At 36.3% G+C, this 25,275-nt stretch overlaps 1 pseudogene; it reads left to right on the forward strand.

Moving 5' to 3' along the window:
- The first annotated feature begins 19,897 nt into the window (after window positions 1-19,897).
- On the forward strand, window positions 19,898-20,367 carry LOC101441187 (RNA-binding protein 3 pseudogene; annotated as a pseudogene).
- Window positions 20,368-25,275: the final 4,908 nt, after the last annotated feature.

The raw sequence follows: 25,275 nt of genomic DNA on the forward strand, positions 1-25,275 counted from the left end.
ATAGACCACTTTCTCCTTGGAAAAAGGTAGGGTGTGACAAAGGGCAGAGAGTGGTTGCTCTTCAGTAAGAGAGCAAAGCCTGCTTTGAATCTCAGCTCTGGCCAGACCAGAATCATGGGCAAGTGAAGACTAAAAGAGACACCTCTGTGGAAAAATTTGCTGAAGAGTGCCATCTGCAGCAGGCCAGGAACTACAGGAAGAAAACTGCTTTTTGAAGACTATTGTGTCCCAGACTCCTAGGAACTGATCTGCACCTCATTAGTCAGTCACTGGCCCTATATTTATAACATAAGATGGGCAATTTTAAAGATATAAAATAAGTTAAAATAAAAATCAAAGAACTCTGAAACAAAACCACTATGCAAGAGAGAGAAATTGGCTGCCAGAGTAAATTAACCAACATAATCAGATGCCTACATATCAGCAAAAAATTACAAGCCATACTAAGAAACAGGAAAAGATGGCCCAGCCAAAGGAACAAATTGAAAATCCAGATGAGACACAGTATTCAAGACAACTAATCAATGATAATCACACAAATATAAATCAACTCGAGGAGTTGAAGGAAAATATGCCTAAATAGATCAAGGATATTAAGAAGGCACTGAGTAAGCATAAAGAGCAATTTGAGAGCCTACAAAGAAAAGTAGCAAAGCTTATGGGAATGAAGGGCACAATGGATGAGATTAAAAATACATTAGATGGCAGCAGACTTGGCCCAATGGTTAGGGTGTCTGTCTACCACATGGGAGGTCCACGGTTCAAACCCCGGGCCTCCTTGACCCGTATGGAGCTGGCCCATGCGCAGTGCTAATGCACGCAGGGAGTGCTGTGCCACGCAGGGGTGTCCCCCGTGTAGGGGAGCCCCACATGCATGGAGTGTGCGCTGTAAGAAAGCTGCCCTGCGTGAAAGAAAGTGCAGCCTGCCCAGGAATGGCACCGCACACATGGAGAGCTGACACAACAAGATGACGCAACAAAAAGAAACACAGATTTCCATGCCACTGACAACAACAGAAGTGGATAAAGAAGACAACGCAGCAAATAGGCACAGAGAACAGACAACTTGGGGGGTGGGGGGAAAGGGGAGAGAAATAAATTAATTAATTTAAAAAAATTTTTATTAAAAAAATACATTAGAGGGAAAATAGCATCGATATAGGTAGGTATTGCTCAGTTCTCTTGCAACAAACAATGGCAGAGAAAGGGCAAAAACTTACCTGAGGAAGCTGCTTTGGGAATCTACAGAACAGGAGGTTGCAGAGCATCATACAGAAAGGAGTGGGGCAAAGAAAAAAAGAGGTGAAGGGAAAACCATGCACTGCTTGCCCTTGTGGCTAGAAACAGTAAGCATGTAAGCCCCACCTTGAGGCAAATTGCCCCTGTGGTACCCCTGGCTTTCATCAGTCAGCTGAGTGGGAGGAAGCATTCCCTGGGAGGAAGAGGGGTCTGGTAGAGGGTGGAGAGTGGTTTTTTCCAGTGAGTTTGGCCACCTGAGCACCATTTGAATCTCAGAGAGGAAACCATCCAGGACTGAGGTGGCCCCTAGGAGAGAGGCAGGTGTCTTCTCCAGGCAGGCTGTCATACCCAGCTGCCCTGGAAAAGAGGAACTAGGTCAGGGAGGGGATGGAGAAAGGCACCTAACTGGCCCAGCCCCTGAAAACTGTTAGAAGTCCAACTTGACTGAGGGAAACAGGGGCAGGAAGAGTCAGATAAGGTTTCAGAAGCATATTTGACCTATAGAGCTAGTGTAGTTCAGTGGAGGAATTCCTGCTTTACATGTAGAAAGTCCCTGGTTTGAGTCCCAGTACCTCCTAAGAGAAGGGATCCAGGGAGTGATCCACCAAGTTATCAGGCCCACAGCAAGCACCTTATGATAGGGAATACATAGACTGACAGTCTGTTGTTTAGTTTTAGGATTTTATTTTGGTTCTGTTATTTTTTAATTTTTTTTTCTTTTTCCTTTATTTTATTTACTAAAACTGAGTGCATCACCTGTGGAGGATGATCTGCAGGGTGAAGTGATGAGCACCACCAGCCTGAGAAGGTCACTGAGGGAAGGCTGTTTTTCCTGGGTTGTTTTGTTTTTTTACTTTTTTTTGTCTTTATTTTTTTAATATTACATTAAAAAAATATGAAGTCCCCATATACCTCTCACCCCCCTCTCCCCATTCCTCCCCCCATAACAGCAATCTCCTCCATCATCATGAGACATTCATTGCATTTGGTGAATACATCTCTGAGCACCGCTGCACTTCATGGTCAGTGGTCCACACCATAGCCCACACTCTCCCACAGTCCACCCAGTGGGCCATGGGAAGACATACAATGTCTGGTAACTGTCCCTGCAGCACCACCCAGGACAACTCCAAGTCCCGAAATGCCTCTACATCTCATCTCTTCCTCCCACTCCCACACCAGCAGCCACCATGGCCACTTTCTCCACACCAGTGCCACATTTTCTTTGATTACTAATCACAATAATTCATGAATAGAATATCAGTAAGTCCACTCTATTCCATACTCTATTCCTCCATCCTGTGAACCGGGGAATGGTTGTGTCCACTCCACATCTACATCAAGAGGGGGCTGTTGCTGTTTTGTTTCCTGGGTTTTTCTTTTCCTTTTCTTTCCTACCTTTTTCTTCCTTTTACTTATTTTTTTCAACCAACTTTATTTCTTTTTTGTCCTTCACTTTTCTATCTTCTGACTTCTATTGCTTTTTTAAATTCCACCTCTTCTTGTTTGGTCTACTTTTTTCTTTTTCTCCCTCTCTCTTTTTTCTTTTTTTCATTTATTCTTTTCTCATCTGTCTGACCTTTTAATTCACTTGACTTTTTCTCTCTATTTTGTTTATTTCATTTCTTCTATTCCACTTTTAAAATCTTATTCTTTGTATTTTTATGATTTTTTTACTTTTATAGTTATTTAGTTTCCTAGATCTTATATGGCTCCTCTTCTACATTTTGAAAAATTATTATGATTACTGTTATTCTTTTTCTCTTCTTATCTCTTCTTTTCTCTGGTCCTAATTTTTTTTGCAAGGGTACACAGACAACAGCAAAGACATAGAATAAGAGGAATCAAGTATCAAAAAGGAAACTTACCACACACAAAGAAACAACAAATAAAACCCTAGCGTATATAGGAAGAGAAGCTAAACAATTGAACAAGCCCATCAAGATAAACATAAGCCTAGACACCAACATAAAATTATAAGCCATACTAAGAAACAGGAAGACTAGAGCCAGTCTAATGAACAAACAAAGAAACAGGAGGAGATGCAGAATGTGGAACAACTAATCACAGATGTCCAAACACATATCATGAATCAACTTAATTAAGTGAAGAAAGAGATTGAAAATATTAAGAAGACACTGAAGAAATTGTAAAAATACATGGAAAGATAATGGAGATGATGGTGATGAATGGCACAATGCAGGAAATCAAATATACATTGGAAGCACATAACAGCAGAATAGAAGAGGTAGAGGAAATAACAATGTGGAAGACAGTACATCTGAAATCAGACAGATGGGAGAACAGATAGCTAGAAATAGAAAAAATCCAGTAGAGACTTAGGGATTTGAATGACAACATGAAACACACAAACATGAATTATAGGCATCCCAGAAGGAGAAGAGAGCAGATAGGGGGCAGAAAGAGTGTTGGAGGAAATAATGACTGAAATTTCCCAATGTTTTTGAGACACATGGACATACATGTCCAGGAAGCACCACACACCCCAAACGATATAAATCCTAATGGGCTTACCCCAAGACATATACTTATCAAATTCTCCAAGGCTCAAGACAAAGAGAGAATACTGAAAGCAGCAAAAGAAAAGAGATCCATCACATACAAGGAAAGGTTGATTTAAAAAAATTAAATGCTTATTTCTCACCTGAAACTATGGAGGAAAGAAGGCATTGGTATGACATACTTAAGGTGCTAAAAGAAAAAAAAAAAAACTGTCAGCCAAGAATTCTGTTGGCATTCAAAAATGAGAGAGAGTACAAAATATTCACAGGTAAACAGAAATTAAGAGGCTTTGTCAACAAGACAACTGCACTTCAAGAAATACTAAAGGGAGTTCTGCAGGTTGAAAGGAAAAAAAAAACAGTAGAGAGAGGGCTGGAGGAGAGCATAGGAAGGAAGATCATTGGTAAGAATAACTAAAAAGATAAAAAGAGAAATCAAAACAACATATTACATATATAAACCTAAAGAAAATATGGCTAATGTAAGTAATGCCTTGACAGTAACAACATTGAATGTTAATAGATTAAACTCTCCAATCAAGAGGCACAGATTGGGAGAATGAATAAAGAAATATGACCTATTTATATACTATCTTTAAGAAACTCATCTTAGACCCACGGATGCAAGGAGGTTGAAAGTGAATGGCTGGGCTAAGAGACTTCAAAATGAGTCAGGAAGTCATCAGAGAGGTAATGCTTATGCACATCTCAGTAGGATCTCAGAGACAGCCAAAGTAGATACTATCCCAAATAGTGGGGCTCCAGAGACACCCAGGTCTTACAGTCCTGGCAGATAGCTCCAGAGTTTGGTGCTTTGCCAGTGGGTGCTACTTTGGAGTTTGTGTTCCCAAGTGTGAGGAGTTGGACTCAGGTGTGACTTCTCTACACATGCCTCTTCTGTCCCTTTCCTTGAACCTATAGGTGGCACTAGAGTTGGTAGATGTATGTCCAAGAGACTTGAATCTCTGGGCTGTCCATATGCCAGCTGGGCCCTGAACCTCAGTGGAGTTCCAACACCTACTCTCCAGTTCATTAGACTCTTCCAGGACAACTGACAAGGAGATGAGGATGAACAACCACCATGACAAAGAATGAAGAGAGTCTACAACGGCAAGCAAGAGATCCCATCCATCAGCCATATGGGATAGAAGTCCCCTCTCAATTAGAGGTGGAGTGTGCATCACCATCCCAGAATCCTCAGGATTGGGGAATAAAATATGGACTAGTGTAGACTTACTGGTATTCTACTATAGACTTATTGTGATTCTAGCAATGGAAGAAATTATATCATTGATGTGGATACAGTGGCCACTGGAGTTGCTGAAGGCAGGGAAAGGGAAAAGAAGTGTAATATGGGGGCATTTTTGGGACTTGGAATTGTCCCAAATGACATTGCAAGGACAGGAAATTTATAGCCATAACTGCCTATATTAAAAAAGAAGAAAGAACTAAAACCAAAGACCTACCTACACACCTGGAGGAACTAGAAAAAGAAAAACAAACTAACCCCCATAAAGTAGAAAGTAGAAAATAACAAAGATTAGGGCAGAGCTAAATGAAATTGAAAAAAAGAAAGCACTAGAAAAAAAATTAACAGAATCAAAAAAAAATTAACAAAAATCAAGTTCTTTGAGAAGATTAATAAAACTGACAAACCTTTAGCCAGATTAATAAAGAAAAGAAAATAGAGAAAATGCATGTACATAAACTAAGAAATAAGGAAGGGGATATCATCACTGATCCCACAGAAGTAAAGAATGTCATAAAAGGATACTTTGAAAAATTGAAATGCCAACCAGATGGATAATTCAGATGAAACTGACAAATTTTTAGAAACACACAAGAAGCCTACATTGACAAAAGAAGAAATGGACAAACTCAACAGACCAATCACAGGTAATGAGATTGAAATAGTCATCAAAAACCTCCCAAATAAGAAAAACCCAGCACCAGATGGCTTCATAGACAAATTATCCCAAGCACTCTGGGAAGAACTAACACCACTCCTACTTAAGTCTTCCAAAAAAATAGAAATGGAGAGAATATTGCCTAACTCATTCTATGTTGCCAACATCACCCTAACACCAAAGCAAAATAAAGATGACACAAGAAAGGAAGACAACAGACCAATCCCGCTGTTGAATCTCCATGATAAAATCTTAAAATTAGCAAAATACTTGCTAATTGTATTCAACAACACATAAATGAATTATACACCATGACCAAATGGGTTTCATCCCTCATATGCAAAGATGGTTCAACATAAGAAAATCAGTCAATGTAATACATCATATTAACAGATCAAAAGAGAAAAAAATCACAAGATAATCTCTATTGATGCAGAAAATGCATTTAACAAAATATAGCACCCTTTCCTTATAAAAATACTTTAAAAGATAGGACTAGAAAGAAACATCCTCAACATGATAAAGAGTATATATACATCATATTCAATGGTGAAATGCTAAAAGCTTTCCTTCTAAGATCTTGAACAAGTCAAGGATGCCCACTGTTACAGCTCTTATCTAACATTACATTAGAAGTACTTGCTCGAGCACTTAGTCAAGAAAAAGATATAAAAGGCATCGAAATTGGAAAGGAAGAAGTAAAGATTTCACTATTTGCAGATGACCTGATCTTATACCTCAAAAACCCTGAGAAATCTACAACAAAGCTCCTAGAACTGATAAATGAGTTCAGTAAATTGGCAAGATATAATCAATGCAAAAAAAATCAGTAGCATTCCTGTACACCAATAATGAGCAATCTGAGGAGGAAATCAAGAAAAATGTTCCATTTTACAATAGCAACCAAAAGAATCAAACCCTAGCAATAAATTTAACTAAAGATGTAAATGATTTGTACACATAAAACTATACACTGTTAAAGGAAATCAAAAAAGACCTAAATAAATGGAAGAATATTCCTTGTTCATAGATAAGAAGACTAAACATCATTAAGATGTCTATTCTACCTGAACTGATTTACAGATTTAACAATCCCAATAAAAATTATCACAGCATTTTTCACTGAATTGGAAAAGCTAACCATGAAATTTATTTGGAAGGGCAAGGTGCCCCAAATAGCCAATGACATATTGAAAAATAAAAATGAAATAGAAGGAATCACACTAACTGACTTTAAAACATACTACAAAACTATACTTGTAAAAACTGCATGGTATTGGCCAAGGATAGATGTACTGACCAATGGAACAGAACTGAGAGTTCTGATACAGAACCTCACATATACAGTCAACTGATATTTGACAAGACCACCAAGCCCACTCAACTAGGAGAGAATGGCCTCTTCAACAAATGGTGCTTGGAGAATTGAATATCCAAAAGAATGAGGAAGGAACACCCTCTCACACTCAATACAAAGATTAATTCAAGATGTATCAAAGATCTAAATTTAAAAGATAAATCCATAAAGCCACTAGAAGATAATGTAGGAAAGCATCTATGAGATCTTGTAGTAGGGTATGGTTTCATGAACTTTACACCCAAAGAACAAACAATGAAAGAAAAAATATGTAAATGGGACCTCCTCAAAATTAAAAACTTTTATGCTTCAAAGGAGTTTGTCAAGAAAGTAAAAAGGCAGCCTACTCAATGGAAGAAAATATTTGATAACCAAATATCTAGTAGGGGCCTAATATCTAGCATATATAAAGAAATCCTACAGCTCAAAAGTAAAAAGACAAAGAACCCATTTTAAAAATGGACAAAAGATTTAGATAGACACTTCTCCAAAGAAGAAATACAAATGCCTAAAAAGCACATGAAAAGATGCTCAACATCACTATTTATTAGGGAAAAGCAAGTCAAAACTACAATGAGATATCATCTTATTCCAATTCAACTGGCAGCTATAAAAAAGACAAAGGACTACAAGTGTTGGAGAAGAGGTGGAGGAAAGGGAATGCTTATCCATTTCTGGTGGGAACATAGAATAGTGTAGCCATTAAGAAGGACAATTTGGTGGTTCATCAGGAAGCTAGCTATAGAATTGCCATATGATCCAGCAATCCCTGCTGGGTATATACCCAGAAGAATTGAAAGCAGGGACACTAACAGATATATGCATACCAACATTCATAGTGGCATTATTTGCTATTACCAAAAGTTAGAAGAAACCCAAATGTCCATCAACAGAAGAACAGATAAATAAATTGTGGTATATCCATACAATGGACTATTTCTCAGCTGTAAGAGTGAATGCAGTATTAACACATGAATGAATCTTGGATGAATCTTGAAGACCTTATGTTGAATGAAGTAAGCCAGGCATTAATGGCCTCACTGATTTGAATTAAGCAAATTGATCAGACTCACAGAGCTAGAGTCTAGGAGATAAGTTTACAGGAGACAGAGAGCGAATAGAAGGTGGTGAGCCAGTGTCCATAAGGGCAAAATCTATTTTAAGCTGGAAGGGTTGTTTGGGCAGTGGATGGGCATGACAGTGGTGCTGTGGCATGATGGGGTCAGCAATGCTGGTCTGTGAAGGGGAGAAGGGTGGGGGGGTTGGGTTGGACTAACCATGGGAGTGGGGGAGGGTTGAGGGAAGGAGCAAATGAACTCGGGATTTGCAGGTCTATGGTTAAACCTATAATGTTGGAAATGTTCTTTAGGAAAATATGACAAAGGAGACTTATTGGTGTAGGGTATTGGATGGGGAAAGGGTATTATATGGGATAGGGTACACCTGGGACAGACTTCAATGGAATATCTAAGCGTTCATTTTGTCATAGTGTGTTACATCAGTGGGTGGAGGCACAGATAATAAAAAGAAAATACTAAACTCCCATCCTGGGAAGTCCTCCTATGTTCTTAATTAGGGGCACAAGAATCCCTCAAGAACAGGCAGTACCTAATAAAAGAAAACAGACCAATATGTCAAGTTCTCAACATTTTTGCAAATATTATGAACCTTAATCTTCAAAAATTGAAACTTAGTGACTATCATAGGTTCCAAGGGTAGAGGGAGGGAAGAATAGAATAGATGGAATGTAGGGCATTTTTAGGGCATTAGAATTGTTCAGCATGATCTTGCCATAACAGATAGATATAGGCCACTTCAAATTTCATCAAAACCTATAAAAGCATATGATCCAAAATGTAAACCATAATGTAAACCATAACGTAAACTTCAATATTTGTATATCAATTGTAAAAAAAAAGTACCATCTGCATGTAAAAGATTATAAATAAGGGAGAGGGGAAAGGGGGGAGGGCATTGGGAATATCAGGATCACATAAATTCTCTATGTGACTTTTCTGTATCCTATAGCTCTTTTGAAGATAAAATGGAAAAAAAATAAGACACTGGGGGAATATATGGAATATATGCACATACAAGACAACAGATCTTACAGTGATGAAAGACACAATTTCTAAAATTTTAATGTTTTTATTATTTCAAATTGTTTATATTTTTGTATTTTATTGGCTATTTTAAAAATTATTTCTTTTCTTATTAATTTTATTCAGTTATTTAGTTTGCTTCATTTATAGAGGGATTTTGGATCACAGAAATGTCACAGCAGTGGTGCAGGAGGATCACTGGTGCAGGGTGTCAGTGATGTGGGGATGCATGGGAAGGGGTTCACCTGGGGCATGGTTCTAAGACTTATAAATAAGTTCAAGTGTCCATAGGACATCATCTCAGTTGGTGGAGATCCACACAATAACTGAAAGAATATTAAATTCCCATCCTGGGGAGTTCTGCTACATTCTCTAACAGGACAGCAAGAATCCCCAAGTGCCAGGGTAATGTCTAGTGAAGGAAGACAAATATTGTGCCAGGCCCTTGAAATTGATGATTGAACCCTTTCTTGTATAATTGAAACTTAGCCTAGTGTTATATACTGCCTAAGAGTTACCTCTTGAAAGCCTCCTTGTTGCTAAGGCTGTATGCCAAACTCAGCATATAGATAACACTACCTTCCACCTGGCATGGGACATGACTCTGGGGATGAGCCTCCCTGGCTCTGAGGGATTATTACTAAGCACCAACTAGCAATACATCTGGAAAAAGACTTTGACCAAAATTGGGAAATGTAAATACAAATTAGCTTTTTATGTCTAAGAATTTCAAGTGAGGCAGGAGGTCATTCCAGAGGTTGATTCCAAGGGATCTAAGCCCCTTCTCAATTAGAAGCAGAGTGGGCATCACCATCCTAAAATCCTCAAGATTGGGGAATGAACAATAGACTAAATTAGACTTATTATTATTCTACTATGGACTTATTATTATTCTAACTGTAGGAGAACTCTTATCATTGATGCTATGACAGTGGCCACCAGAGGTTCTGAGAGATGGGAGAAGGAAGAATAGGAGTAATATGGGGGCATTTTTGAGACCCTGGATTTGTCCCACATAACATTGCAGTGGTGGATATACCCCATTGTATATTTTGTCACAACTTACAAAATTGTGCTGGACAAAGTGTAAACTATACTGTAAATTGTAGTCTATGGTTAGTAGCAATATTTCGCTATGGGTTCATCAATTGTAATAAATGTACCACACTAATGAAGGATGTTCTTAATGTGGGTAATTGTGGGAGGATGAGGGAGGGGGACATATGGGAATCCCTTACATTTATGTAATCTTTAAAAAAAATAATTATAAAAAAATACATTAGAGGAGAGCAGATATACCTCAAGTGGTTGAGTGCCAGCTTCCCATGTATGAGGTCCAGGTTCAATCCCCAGGTCCTCCTATAAACAACAAATAAATGAAAAAACCAATTCTCATTGGGGAGTGGATGTAGCTTGGTGGTTGAGCACCTGCTTCCCATGTATGATATTCTGATTTCAACCCCAGGTACCTCCTAAAAAAATATATTAGAGGCAGATAAGAGCAAATTTGTAATTGCAGAAAAATAAATAAGTGAAATTGAGCATAGAACATCTGAACTTAAAAATACAGGAGAACAGACAGAAAAAAAGAATGAAAAAAATTGAACAGTGTCTCAGGGAATTGAATAACAACATGAAATACACAAACATACATGTTATAGGTGTCCATGAAGAAGAGAATGGAAAAGGGGCAGAAGGAATATTTGAAGAAATAGTAACCAAAAATTTCCTCTTATGAAAGACAAAAATATCAATATCCAAAATGGACAGCACACTCCAAAAGAATAAATCTGAATAGATCTATTCTGAGACACCTACTATTTGAATGAAAAATACTAGAGATACTCTAGTATTTCAGTAAGATACTCTTACTGAAAGCAATAAGAGAAAAGCAAGGTATCACACACAAGCAAAGCTCAATAAGATTAAGTACCTATCTGTCACCAGAAACCATGGAAGCAAGAAGAAAGTGGTATGAGGCATTTAAGGTACTGAAAGAGAAAAAACACTGCCAGCCGAGAACTCTTTATATTGCTAAACTTTCTTCAAAAATGAAGGTGAGGGAAGTGGGTGTAGCTCATGTTTCCCATGTATGAGGTCCCAGGTTCACTACCTGGTACCTCCTAAAAGAAAATGTGAGTTTAAAGTCTTCACAGGTAAAAACTAAGGGAGTATGTTACCAAAAGATCAGATTTACAAGATATTAAAGGGAGTGCTGAAAACTGAAAGGAAAAGGGTGAAAGACTTGGAGAAGAGTGTAGAAATGAAGATTATTAGCAAGGGTGATGTTTTAGTCTGCCAAAGGGGTGCTGATGCATAGTACCAGAAATCTATTGCCTTTTATAAAGGGTATTTGTTTGGGGTAAAATGTTACAGTTACAAGGCCCTAAAGAGTCTAACTCAAAGTTGTATCTCACCAAAGTCAGTTGCCACGTGTTGAAGTAAGATGGTCACTGATCTTTGTAAATATTCAGCCTTCCCCTCTGGACTTCCTTTCTCTTGGCTGCAGGCTGGCATAGGACTTGTCTCTCAGGGCTTCCTCTCTTTCCTGGAATAGGGTTTGTTTCTTTCCAGTCCTTCAATATCAGTCTTGGCTCTCTTTCCAAGATCAGCTGCAAACTATCAGATGAATGGCTTATCTCACCCCAGGGCCCCAGATCAAAAATGACAGAGCTCTCTCTCTTCCTGTGTCTTCTTGAGTGAGTGTCCATTTATATTGGCCCACCAAGGGGTCAGGGGCTCAACCTGAGTTAAGTCTTATTGACATAGCCCAATCAGAAGCCTTAAATTGATTTTATCAAGTAAACATAACGAGAAGTCCCTTACTGACTTTAATACATTCAAAGGGTATCACACCCAGAGGAACAGATCAGTTTACAAACATTACCTTTCTCTTTTTGAGATTCATAAATAATCTCAAACTGTCACAAGTAAAAAGAAAGACAATAGTAAGATATGACAATGGAGAGACAAATGATAAAATGGACAAAGTAATGCTTTTACAGTAATAACACTGAATACTAATTAATTGAATACTAATTAATTGAATCTATGTCAAAAGACATAGATTGGCAGAATGGATAAAAATAATAAAAGTCATCTATATCCTGTCTACAAGAGACTCACGTCAGATGTAAGGACACAATCAGGTCAAATGTGAAAGGTTGGAAAAAGATATTTCATTCAAATAATAATAATAAAAAAGATCTGGAATAGCAATACTATATTGGACAAAATAGATTTTAAATGCAAAACTGTTTTAAGAGATGAGAAAGGGCATTATATATAATTATATTATATATAAAAAGGGAAATTCACCAAAAAGAAATAACAATAATAAATATCTATGCACCTAACTGTGGTGTCCCAAGATACATAAAGGAAACACTGGCAAAACTGAAGGGAGAAGTAAATATTTCTACAATAATAGTTGGAGACTCCAATTTACCACTCAGCATTGGCTGTTCTATCCAACAAAGGATAAATAAGGAAGCAGAGAGCTTGAATAATATAATAAATGAGCTACATCTAACAGACATTTATAAAGCACTATAACTCTATAGTAAACAGCAGGATATACATTCTTTTTACATTCTCATGGAAACTTCTCCAGGGCAACTAAATGCTGGCCTCAATAAATTTAAAAAGACTGAAGTTATATAAAGCACTTTCTCTGATCATTATGGAATGAAGCTGAGAGTCATTCACAGATGGAAAAAAGAAAAATTCACAAATATATGGAGATTAAACAACACACTCTTAAATAATCAGTTGGCCGAAGAATAATTTACAAGAGAAATCAGTGTAAATATCTCCGGACACATGTAAATGAGAATGCAACATACAACAACCTATGGGATATAGCAAATGCAACCTTTGGGATATAGCAAATGCAGTGCTGAGAGGGAAATTTATAGCTCCTCAATGTTTACATTAAAAAAGAAGAAAGTCAAAATTGAAGATCTAATTGCAGCCCTGGAAGGGAGGAACAAGAAAAAGAACTGCGAAATAAACCCAAGCTGAGTCAAACGAAAGAAGTAATAAAGAGCAGAGCAGAAAGAAATGAATTTGAGAAAAAAAAAATAGAATCAACAAAGCCAATAGTTGGCTCATCAAATGCAACAAAATCAACAAACCCTTAGCTATACAGACAAAGAAAAAAAGAGAAGATGCAAATAAATAAAATCAGAAATAAGAAGGGGCATCTCCACTGACCCTGCAGAAAGAAGAGAGATAGTAATAAGGTACTAAGAACAACTATATCCCAACAAATTAGACAATGTGGATGAAATAGACAAATTCCTAGAAACACATGAACAACCTACACTGATCCTAAAAGAAATAGAAGACCTCAACAAACAAATCAGAAAGAGATTGAAACAGTCATCAAAAACCTCCCAAAAATGAAAAGCTCAGGACAAGAAGGATTCACAGGTAAATTCTACCAATCATTCAAAGATGGTCTAATATCAATCTTGCTCAAGCTCCCCCCAAAAATTGAACAGGTAGGAATGCTACCTAATTCATTTTAGAAAGCCAACATCACCTTAATAAAAATAAAAATAAAATTTAAAAACAGATAAAAATACTATGAAAAGAAAATTACAGATCAATTTCTTAATGAATAGTGATACAAAAATCCTCAACAAAATACTTGCAAACTGAATCCAAAGCACATTAAAAGAATTATATACCATGATTAAGTGGGTTTTATCCCAGGTATGCAAGGATACATTGACACAAGAAAATCAGTTAGTGTAATAAACCATATTAATAAATTGAAGAAGAAAAATTTAAAAAAATACAGCATTCTTTCCTGAGGAAAAATAAAACACTCCAAGAGATAAGAACAGAAAGAATTTTTCTCAAAGTGGTAAAGTGCATCTATGGAAAACCTACTGCTAACAATGGTGAAAGACTGAAAGTTATCCTGCCGAGATCAGGAACAAGACAAGAATGCACACTGTCACCACCATTATTCAATATTGTCCTAGAAGTTCTAGCTAGAGCAATTAAACAAGAAAAAGAAATAAAAGGCACCCAAATAGGAAAAGAAGTAAAATTTTGGCTATTCACTGAAATGATCTTTTACCTAAAAAATCCTGAAAAATCAACAACAAAGCTATTAGAACTAATAAACAAGTTCAGCAAAATGACAGGATGCAAAAATATGCAAAATCAGTAGTGTTTCTATACACTACTAATGTATACCTCAAGATAAATACACAAAAATAAATAGCGTTTGTATACACTACTGATGTACAATCTGAGGAGGAAGTCAGAAAAAAATTCCTTTTATAGTAGTGACTAAAGGAATAAAATATTTAGGAATAAACTTAAGGAAGAACATAAAGTACCTGTATTCAGAAAACTACAAAACATTACTAACAATGAAATATCTAAATAAATAAAAGGACATTCTGTATTCATGGATTGGAAGACTAAATAGCGTATGATGTCAATTCTACCCAAATTGATTTATAGAGTGATTGCATTCCCAATAGAAATCCCAATAGCTTCTTTCACAGAAATGGAAAAGCCAATTATTAAATTTATTTGGAAGGGCAAGAGGCCTCAAATAGCTGAAATAACTTAAAAAATAAGAATGAAGTTGGAAGACTTTAACTTCCTGCATTAGAGCATATTACTTAACTACAATGGTAAAAGTAGCATGGTACTGGCATAAAGATAGACATATTGACCAGTGGAATCAAATGAAGAATTCAGAAATAGACACTCACATCTCTAGTCAAGTGATTTTAGACAAGCTGTCAAACCCACTGTACTGTGTCAGAATTGTCTATTCAACAAATGTTGCTGGGAGAACAGAATATCCATGGCTAAAAGAGGTGGACTCCTATCTCACAAAAAATTTATACAAAAATTAACTAGGATTGTGGGAAGATGACAAGGGACTAGCAGGTAGAGCTGAATGTTCTCACAAAAACAAAAGAGAAAGAGCAAAAGCTGTCTGAGAGATGTGCTTTGAGTGTCAGAAAACCAGACAGTGCTACATAACTCTGAGGAGGGTGAGAGACAGAGAGATGAAGAAACTGAAATGACAAACATGGGTTACCAAGCCCCATGGGAGCCAGGAAGGGTTGCCCTCACCCTCCCTCAAGATATTTAACAGGGGGGAAAAGCCCTGGCTCACTGCAGCCAACTGAGAGGGAAACAGACATCTTCCTCCCTGTCAGCTGTTTCAAGGGAAAAGGGAGGGGAGGTCAGTGTGCTTACCTTTAGTGAATTCGGCCAGCAGAGCCCACTTTGAATCTCTGATTTTGAGAGTTAATACTGAAAGCTGAAACTGAAACACCTCTGTGGAAAGGTGTATTAATGAGCACCATCTGTTGGCTGGTCTGGAAATTGCAGGGGCAAAAACTTTTCTCCATGCTCTCTGTACCCAACCCCTGGGAGAACATCTGTGCCCCACTAGTGAGTCCCTCATCTGATTTTTAAAACTTAAGCTGGGCAACTTTAAAGACTGAGAATAACTGAACTAAATATCAAAGAAGAGCTGTGAAAAAAAAATAGGCGAGAGAAAAATTAGTCGTCAGAGTAATTTCACCGACATATTCAAATGCCTAAACATCAGCAAAAAATTACAAGCCATACTAGGGACAGGAAGAGATGGCCCAGGCAAAAGAACAAACCAAATATCCTGGAGAGATACAGGATTTAACACAATAAACCAGTGATAATCACACAACTCTTGTAAATCACTTCAAAGAATTTAAAGAAATTTTGACTATAGAAATAAAAGATACTAAGAACACACTACTAGTAGAGTATAAAGAATGATTTGAAAGCCTGCAAAGAAAAGTAACAGAACTTATGGCAATGAAAGACACTGGATGAGATTAAAAATACATTAGAGGCACATAAAAGCAGATATGGTTACTTAAAGACAGAATTAGTGATTTCAAAAATAGAGCAACTGAACTGGAAAAGGCAGGAGAAAAGAAAGAGAAGAGAATGGAAAAAATGAAACAGTCTCAGGGAATTGAATGACAATGAGAAGTGCACAAACATTAGCATTATTGGTTTCTCAGAAAGAGAAAAGAATGGAAAAGGGGCAGAAAGAATATCTGAGGAAATAATGACCCAAAACTTCCCAACCCTTATGAAGAACATAAATATCAATATCCAAGAAGGACAATGCATCCCTAACAGAATATATCCAAGTAGACCTACCCCAAGACATCTGCTATTCAGAATGACAAACATCTGAAATAAAGAGAGGATTCTGAAAGCAGCAAGAGACAAACAATACATCGCAAATAAGGGAAACTCAATAAGATTAAGTGCTGACCTCTCATCAGAAGCCATGGAGGAGAGAAGGAAGTAGTATGATGTATTTAAGGTACTGAAAGAGAAAAACTTCCAGCCAAGAATTCTGTATCTGGCAAAGCAGTCCTTCAAAAATGAGAGTGAATTCAAAGTCTTCACAGACAAACAAAGACTGATAGAATATGTTACCAAAAGACCAGATATGTAAGAGATACTAAAGGGGGTGCTGCAGCCTGGAAGGAAAAAACAAAGGTGAGAGATTTGGAGAAAAGTTTAGAAATGAGATTATTAGGAAGAGTAAACTAAAGGATAAGAAGACAGACAATAGAATGATATGAAAACAGAGTGCCAAAGGAGAAAAATGAAGTAAGTAATGCCTTTACAGAAATAACACTGAATGTTAATGGAATTGAACACCCCAATCAAAACACATAGACAGAATGGATTAAAAAATATGAGCCATCTATAGGTTGTCTACAAGAGACCCATCTCAGATATAAGGACACAGCAGTTTAAAAGTGACAGGTTGGTAAAAGATATTCCATGCAAAGAGTTACCAAATTAGAGCTGAAGCAGACCAGATAAATGTAAAATAACAACTTTATGTTATATGAATAATAATTAGTACAACTGGCAAATTGTTCCTGTGATCAGTATTTTGTCATTTTTTTTCATACAAAATGAACACTTGTTTTTAATTGAGGATGGCTGGAGAAGAGATATATTTTTGGATAGTTCATTTTTATTTCTTATTCATACTCTTTAATTAAAATAATATATCTGTATCACTAATGATTTAGTATGACTACTGTTGAACAAGATTTTGAGTTTTTCTTCCTCATAAAATTATGAGTTGGCAAGTTATTATATGTTCTAATTCATTCCAATAAAATGTGAAGAATTTCCAAATAGAAATTTGGTTATCTAGAAAGAATTATAGGCTAAATGGAAATTAAATAACTAAACCTGTAATTTATTTCCTTCTTAGAGATTATTATGTACAGTAGTTATAGCTGTAATATAAAAATTAGGGTTATGTTATAATTAATTTCTACCATATTTGTGTAATTATTTACATTTACAAATGTTTGTGGCTATGCTATCTATTTTTTATAATTATATTAAATCTAACCTGGCCTTGCACTCTTGTTTAAAGTTTGTAATTTCGTTAAATCTATTTTTCTATTTCTTTTATAATTTTATAATAAAGGACATTTTAATAGCTAAAAAAAAAACTTGATAGATCATATGGTATATGAACATATCTCAATAAAAAGCTTAATAAATAAATCATTGTACAAGAATAGCCAGAAATAACATCTATATATAGCAGGGGAAACAGAGAGATTGAGAAGCGTGGAATTTCATTGTTTTTTGTTTATTATTATTATTGAAATATTGAAAATGCCTTAATAATCATTGAAGTAATGAACACACAACTCTGTGATTACACCAAATACAATTGATTGTACAATTTTGGAGACCTTGTATACTTTATTAATATGTATCAATAAATTTGATATGTTTAAAAAATTAATTCAAAATGGATAAGAACCTAAATATATAAACTAGAACCATAAAACTTCTAGAAGAAAATGAAGGGAAACATCTTCAAGATCTTGTGGTAGGTGGTGGCTTCCTAAAACTTACACCCAAAGCATGAGCAACAAAACAATAAAATAGATACCTAGGACCTCTTAAAAACTAAACACTCTTGTGCTTCAAATGACTTTGTTAAGAAGATAAAAAGGCAGCCTACCCAATGGGAGAAAATTTTTGGAAACCACATATCCGTTAAGAATTTGATCTCCAAATTATATAAAGAGATCATACAATTCAATGATAAAAAAAACAAGCAACCCAATTTACAAATGGGCAAAATACTTGAACAGACATTTTTTCAAAGCAGAAATACAAATGGTTAAAAAACACATGAAAAGATGCTCTACATTACTAGCTTTTAGGGAAATGCAGATCAAAACTACAGTGAGATATCATTTCACACCTTACAGAATAGCCATTGTTAAAAAACCAGAAAACTACAAGTGCAGGAGAGGATATGAAAAATAGGAACACTCCTTCACTCTGGTGGGAATATAAAATGGTGTAGACTTTGTGGAGAAAAGTTTGGAAATACTCAGGAACTAAATACAGAACTGACATATGATCCAGCAATTCCACTACTAGGATTAAATTCAGAAATGAAAGCAAGGACACTAGCAGACATTTGCACACTGATGTTCATAGTGGCATTATTCATAATTGCTAAAAGATGGAAACAGCACAATGTCCATCAACTGATGACTAAACAAAATGTAGTATATACATACAATGGAATACTATTCAATTGTAAGAAAAAAATGAAATCGGGATGCATATAACAATATAGATGAACCTTGAGGACATTATCTTGAATGAAATAAGCCAGACATAAAATGACAAATATTTTATGGTCTTGCTAATTTGAACTAAATATGATAAGTAAACTCATGGAGTTAAACTCTATAGTTCAGATTACTAGGAGAGAGAATGGGTTGAGAAGAGGGAACTGATGCTGAATGAATGTAGAATGTTTAATAAGATGTATTGTAAACAGGGTAGTCTAAGGAGGTTAATGAAAGAAAACTAGAGGATAATCTAGGTCTATATAACAGTGATTTCGGTGGTGGATGATTGTAGTTAATAGCACAAACACAAGAATGTTCCTCTATTATAAGGTGTTAAGAATATGGAGATACAAGGAAAAATATAACTAACGTAATGTATAGACTATAGTTAACAATAATATTTTAATATTGCAATTTTTAAAATATTGCAATATTTTTACAGCAATGGCAAAGAAGGTACTGTATCAATGCTAAGGGTCAACAATGGGGGTGTTTAAGGATGTATAGGATTTTCCCCTTTGGAGTAATGAAAACATTCTGAAATGAACTGAACTGATGGCAGCACAACTCTGTGATGAAACAGAGGCACTCAGGGCACACTTTGGATGGATTTATACAAGACTGTGTAATAGAGTGAACTCCCTGGTGAATGAGAGACTGTGGTTAACATTACAAATATGAGAATGTTCTTTCATGAACTGTAACAAATATACAGTACTAATACATGAAGTTAATAGGATGGTTTGTGGGGAAAATACACCAAATGTAAGTTATGGACTATAGATAGCAATAATATTATGATGATATTCTTTCATGCATTGTAACAAATGTGTCACAACAATGTAAGGTGGTTGTGGTGGGGCAATGTATGGAAATACAATATGGTATGCATGATTGTTTTGTAAACTCACAGCTTCTCAAATTAAAAAAAAAAATCCATGGAACTGCACAACACAGTGAACCCTAAATTAAACCATGGACTATAGTTAGGAGTACTATTATAAAAATATGCTTTTCCATTCTCCCCTCAGCGTTGGCTGTTTGTTAATCAGGTCATTTTATCTTCTGATTTCCACGACTCAAATTCCCTGCCATGTTGTCTGAAGAAGGGAAATTCTTCGTGGGAGAGCTCAGTTGCAACACCGATGAGCAAGGCTTTGGCAAGACCACTTCAGCAGCTTCCAGCCTCTCTCTGAAGTGGTCGTCGTCAAGGACTGGGAGACTCAGCGATCCCGGGGTTTTGGCTTCATCACCTTCACCAACCCAGAGCATGCCTCACATGCTGTGAAGGCCATGAATGGAAAGTGCCCGGATGGCCGCCTGATCCGTGTAGACCATGCGGGCAAGTCAGCCAGGGGAATCAGAGGGGCTACATTTGGGGGTCATGGGTGTGGTCGCAGCTACTCTAAAGATGGTGGGGACCAGGGATATGGGAGCAGCCCATATGAAAATCTGCCTGGAAGATATGGGTATGTTTATGGAAGGTTCAGAGACTATGGTGGCAGAAACCAGAGCGGTTATAACCCCTACTCTGGAGGGAATTACAGAGACAATTACAGCTGAGATGAGGCATGCACACATAATGTAGATATACAAGGAATAAAAATTCTTCTGATCCAGTATATCCTTCCAAATGGCCGTATTTGTAAAGATATTTGGAGCTGCAGTGAAACATCTTTGTTTTAGTATATCAACTTCTATTTCTGAACTGAGCTCCCAGGGTAGTCTGTCAAAGACCTTAAAAAGCTCCACGCATTTCAAAAATTTTTCCTTCCATTTTGAGACAAATTCTGGAACATTATAAAGTCTGGGTATGTTTCTTTTGCTAGTTTTTTCATTCTGGGCACTCAGGATAATTGGTTCCAGCAAAAATGTTTGGTCAGGAAAATATTTTTTTTAATGAATGTGCATCTAGGGACATTAAAAAATTTTCTACACTATGTTTTCTTAACACAGTTAGGAAGCAATTTCCCAACATACATACAGGAAATCTCCATCAAGAGCATGATTGCTAAGAGGTGGTTTTTACTCTACATCAGTATCACCCTGATTATATATAAGAGCTTAAAAATGTTTGTGAATGTCACCTTTTTTAATATTAGAAGGAAGGAATAATCTGTTTTGTTTCATAGCGTTCAGGATATCCTTCATGGAGCTGATTAAAAAGATGGAATTTGAAAACAAGCAAACAAAAAAGTGCTTTCATCAATTGTAACAAATGTACCACACATCAATGCAAGATGTTAATAATAGGTTGGTATATAGAAATCCTAAATTTTATGTATTATTGTTCTGTAAACCCACAACTTCTCTAATAAAACGAATGTTATTAAAATAACATTGTTAGGAGGTGCCAGGGATTGAATATGTAATGATTGTGATGATGGTGATGGTTTCAGAAACATAGTTATAGACATATATCTAACATGAACTCATACCTGGGAAGCGGACTTGGCCCAGTGGTTAGGGTGTCCTTCTACCACATGGGAGGTCCATGGTTCAAACCCCAGGCCTCCTTGACCGGTGTGGAGCTGGCCCACATGCAGTGCTGATGCACTCAAGGAGTGCCATGCCACGCAGGGGTGTCCCCCACGTAGGGAAGCCCCACATGCAAGGAGCGCGCCCCATAAGGAGAGCCGCCCATCGCGACACGAAGTGCAGCCTGCCTAAGAATAGCACTGCCCACATGGAAAGCTGACACAACAAGATGACGCAACAAACACACGGAAAGCTGACACAACAAGATGACGCAACAAAAGAGACACAGATTCCCATGCCGCTGACAACAACAGAAGTGGACAAAGAAGACGAGGCAAATAGACACAGAACAGACAACGGGGGTGGGGAGGGGCGGGGAGGTAGAGAGGGAAGGGGAGAGAAAATAAATAAATAAAATCTTAAAAAAAAAAATCATACCAAATGCATCTTTTTCTAAAAGTTTTCCGTTCCTAATATGATTGCAAAATGAGTCACATATACTATTTTATAGTAATAACTTCACAGTAATAAGCAAACCTAGGCTGGTTACTGCTATGTTATTCTTAGAAGAAAAAAAAAAAATTCACACTTTCATTCCAGCTCACTGGTTACTAGTATTTCCATTTCACTAGGCTGGAAATAAAAGGAATACTAGAGTTACAAAACTTGAATATTTTTTCAATTGATAACTACAATTAGTAATTTGTTTTTAAAATATTTTTAAAACCCTTAACTGACTTGAGATCTAGACATATGTTACAAATAGGACTTTACAGTCACAATAGCTATAAACCTATTTTGTCTAAAACTTAATTAAATAAAATTTAAATTTAATTAAGTTTTAATTTCTCCATATTATTATGGTAGAAATGCAGAATTGAGTTACAACTAATATAATATTTTGATATATTTAATAGAACCATCTGTAATTTCTATCTATAGAATACTTTAAAAGGGCCTAAACTAGGTTCTTAATAGAGTCAGGCATATGTTGTTATGAATTAAACTGAATTGAGATGTTTTTATTTTATTATTTAAAATATTTTATTTAAAAATTTTTCCAGGAGGCGTGGATTTCTAATACTTCTCTCTTTTTCCTAAAGTACTCAAAGCATACAATACTTTTATAATACTCCAGAACATATAGTTTTTCACAACTCTAAGAATGGGTCATTAAATAAGGTATGCACTGCAGTGGAACAAAATTTAGATTCATTTGAAGTTAATTAGATTTTCTAGAAATGACTTTATTTTGCCTTCTGGTTTTTAAACTTCTTTGGGTCATGTGTTAGTTAGCCAAAGGGATGCTGACGCAAAGTACCTGAAATCTGTTGGTTTTTATAAAGGGTTTGTATTTGGGGTAAAAAGCTTATAGTTAGAAGGTCCTAAAGAGTACAACTCAAGGTTCCGTTAGAGGTACTTCCTCGCCAAAGTCTGTTGCCATGTCCTGGAGCAAGATGGCAGGCAATGTCTATCTGGTCTCTCCTTCCTTCTTCCTTTTAGGGTTCTGTGACCCATCTTCTTCCAGTCTCAGCTGTAGGTTGGCATAGGGCTCAGCTGTTCTTTCATTTCAGTTGCATGCTATCAGGTGAATGACTCATCTCTCTTCCCATGGTCTCAGGATCAAAGCTCTCTCCTCTTCCGTGTCTTTGGAGTTCTCTTCCTCTGTGTATTTCTTCTGTCTTCCTGATTGAGAGTCCAATTATATAGCCCACCAAGGGGTGGAGACTCAACCCTGCACAACCTAATGATGTGGTCAAAACAAAGCCCTAATCTTGATTTAATCAAGTAAATGTAAAACCTTTTAATTTAAACCAGTCAAAGGGTATCATGCCCAGAGGAACAGACAAGTTTACAAGCATAATAAATATCTCTTTTTGGAGTTCATAAATAATATCAAACTGCCACAGGTCACAATCAAATAAAAACAAAGAAAAAGTAATTGATAAAGTGGATTTTGTGTAATTCTGTTTAAACATTTATCCACCTAACAACGTTAGATATTTTCATACAGGATCCAAATCCTATATACCTTTCCAGTTCTTAAGCTAATAATTATGATACTATTCATAACTTAAAATTATAAATGGATATGCCATTTGTTGCTATGAATCTGAAAGATTTTGCCTCATCTTGAGAGTTTTATTACACTAAAGCATGAAAATTTATACCTTTTGAACTCCCAGTAACATGCAAAAGAGCTCTGATTTCTAATTGTAGAATACCTTTAGGATTCATATGCATAAACACGAGCCTCAAAATAATTATTCCAAAGAATTAGGGGCCTGAATGAGCACATAATTAGGACCAATTTTAAAGATACTTACCTTTAATAGAAATCAACACATGCATGCATAAATTTTAATTGAATTTGTTAACCTTCTGCTTTGGAATAACTTTTTAAACTGACTGATAGTAATATAAGAAGACTCAGTAATTAATAAGTTCATTAGAAATGGGTTTACTCAAATCTACTTGTTCACTGATATAACTATGTTGCATATATGGTCACTTATCAGAATACACAATTTTCTTGTCTCTCCATAGCATTAATACATCATAATAATATTCATTTTACTTTTACTTTAATAAGTCTAAAAACTACTCATAGCTATGAAACAAGATTTAGTATGTATAAATGCTTTTCTGTTACATTCCTCCACAGAGTATGCCTTAAAGTATCTGGTGGTTTTTAGATAGAGTGAAGATAGATGATGTAGCAGTATGATATTGTTTACAAATTCCAAAAATAGATATTGGATTATGTTTGTGAACTGGTTTGTCCCTCTGGGCATATTAGATTATATTGGCTTCAGAGTTTTCACTTTTACCTGATAAAATAATGATTAAGGCTTTGATTGGGTCACTTCAGTAGGATGTTGAGTTCCCTCCCCCTTGGTGGGCAGGGACTCATGGAGAAACTGCATGGCAGAGAAGAAAGGTTGGAGTTTTGATCCTGGAGCCAGGGAAGTAAACATGTAGAGAAGCAGATATGTGAGGAAGGAGAGAAGGCTCAGTTGGACACAGCAGAGGCCCCTTGAAGAGAGACGAGCCATTTGCCTGATGTTCTACAGCTGGACTTGTGAAGCAAGCAGAGGAGCTGAGCCCAGAGAGAAACGAGCCCCAGGATGAGATGAATCCAGGAAGCCTGAACCCTTGCAGACATCAACAACCATCTTGCTCCAACACGTGGCAACAGATTTTGGTGAGGGAAGTAACTTACGCTTTATGGCTTGGTAACTGTAAGCTTCTACCCCCAAGAAATACCCTTTATAAAAGCCAACAGATTTCTGGTATTTTGCATCAGCACCCCTTTGGTTAATTCAGATGCTTTATACACAAACATTTCTGAAGCTGGGTTTATTTTATGAAGGAACTTGACTTAATAATTAGAACTTTCATGTTAACCAAGTTCAGGGTATTTGCTTTATACAATCTCAAATTTTACAACATTAAAAAGATAAGTTAAGTCAATATTTCTACTGGGCAAGAATTATGTCTTATCTTCTTTTCTATAAAGTGGCCTATCAACTTATTATATTTTTGAGTTTATAGTTAATTTTAAAAATTTTAATTATTAAAGAAGTAATACATTTGCAAAACTTTAAAAGTCAAACATAACTAAAAAGAATTTATGACAAAATTGTTGTCTCCTGGCCCCTGCTCAAAGGCACTCACTTTCAGCTCTTTTAAGTTTTTCTTCCTGCTTTTTACTACTTCTAGATGATTTGCTCAAGGTAGGGATTTATGTTTTGTTTTGTTTTGCATTCTCTGAATAAAAGACCTAGCCAACCTCTGACAGCTCTGCAAATTTTCCATCCCATTAAAACTGACAGATAATCCAATTTTCCCTTTTCTTAAAAAAAAGAGATGTTTTTCTCTCCTCTTCTCCCCCCTCCCCCCATTGCCCGTTATCTGCTCTGTGTCCACTTGCTGTGTGTTCTTTTGTGTCCGCTTGCAGCTTCAGTGACACTGGGAAACTGCGCCTCTTTT

The sequence above is a fragment of the Dasypus novemcinctus genome, chromosome 11 (assembly GCF_030445035.2).
Source record: "Dasypus novemcinctus isolate mDasNov1 chromosome 11, mDasNov1.1.hap2, whole genome shotgun sequence".
Lineage (NCBI taxonomy): Eukaryota > Metazoa > Chordata > Mammalia > Cingulata > Dasypodidae > Dasypus > Dasypus novemcinctus.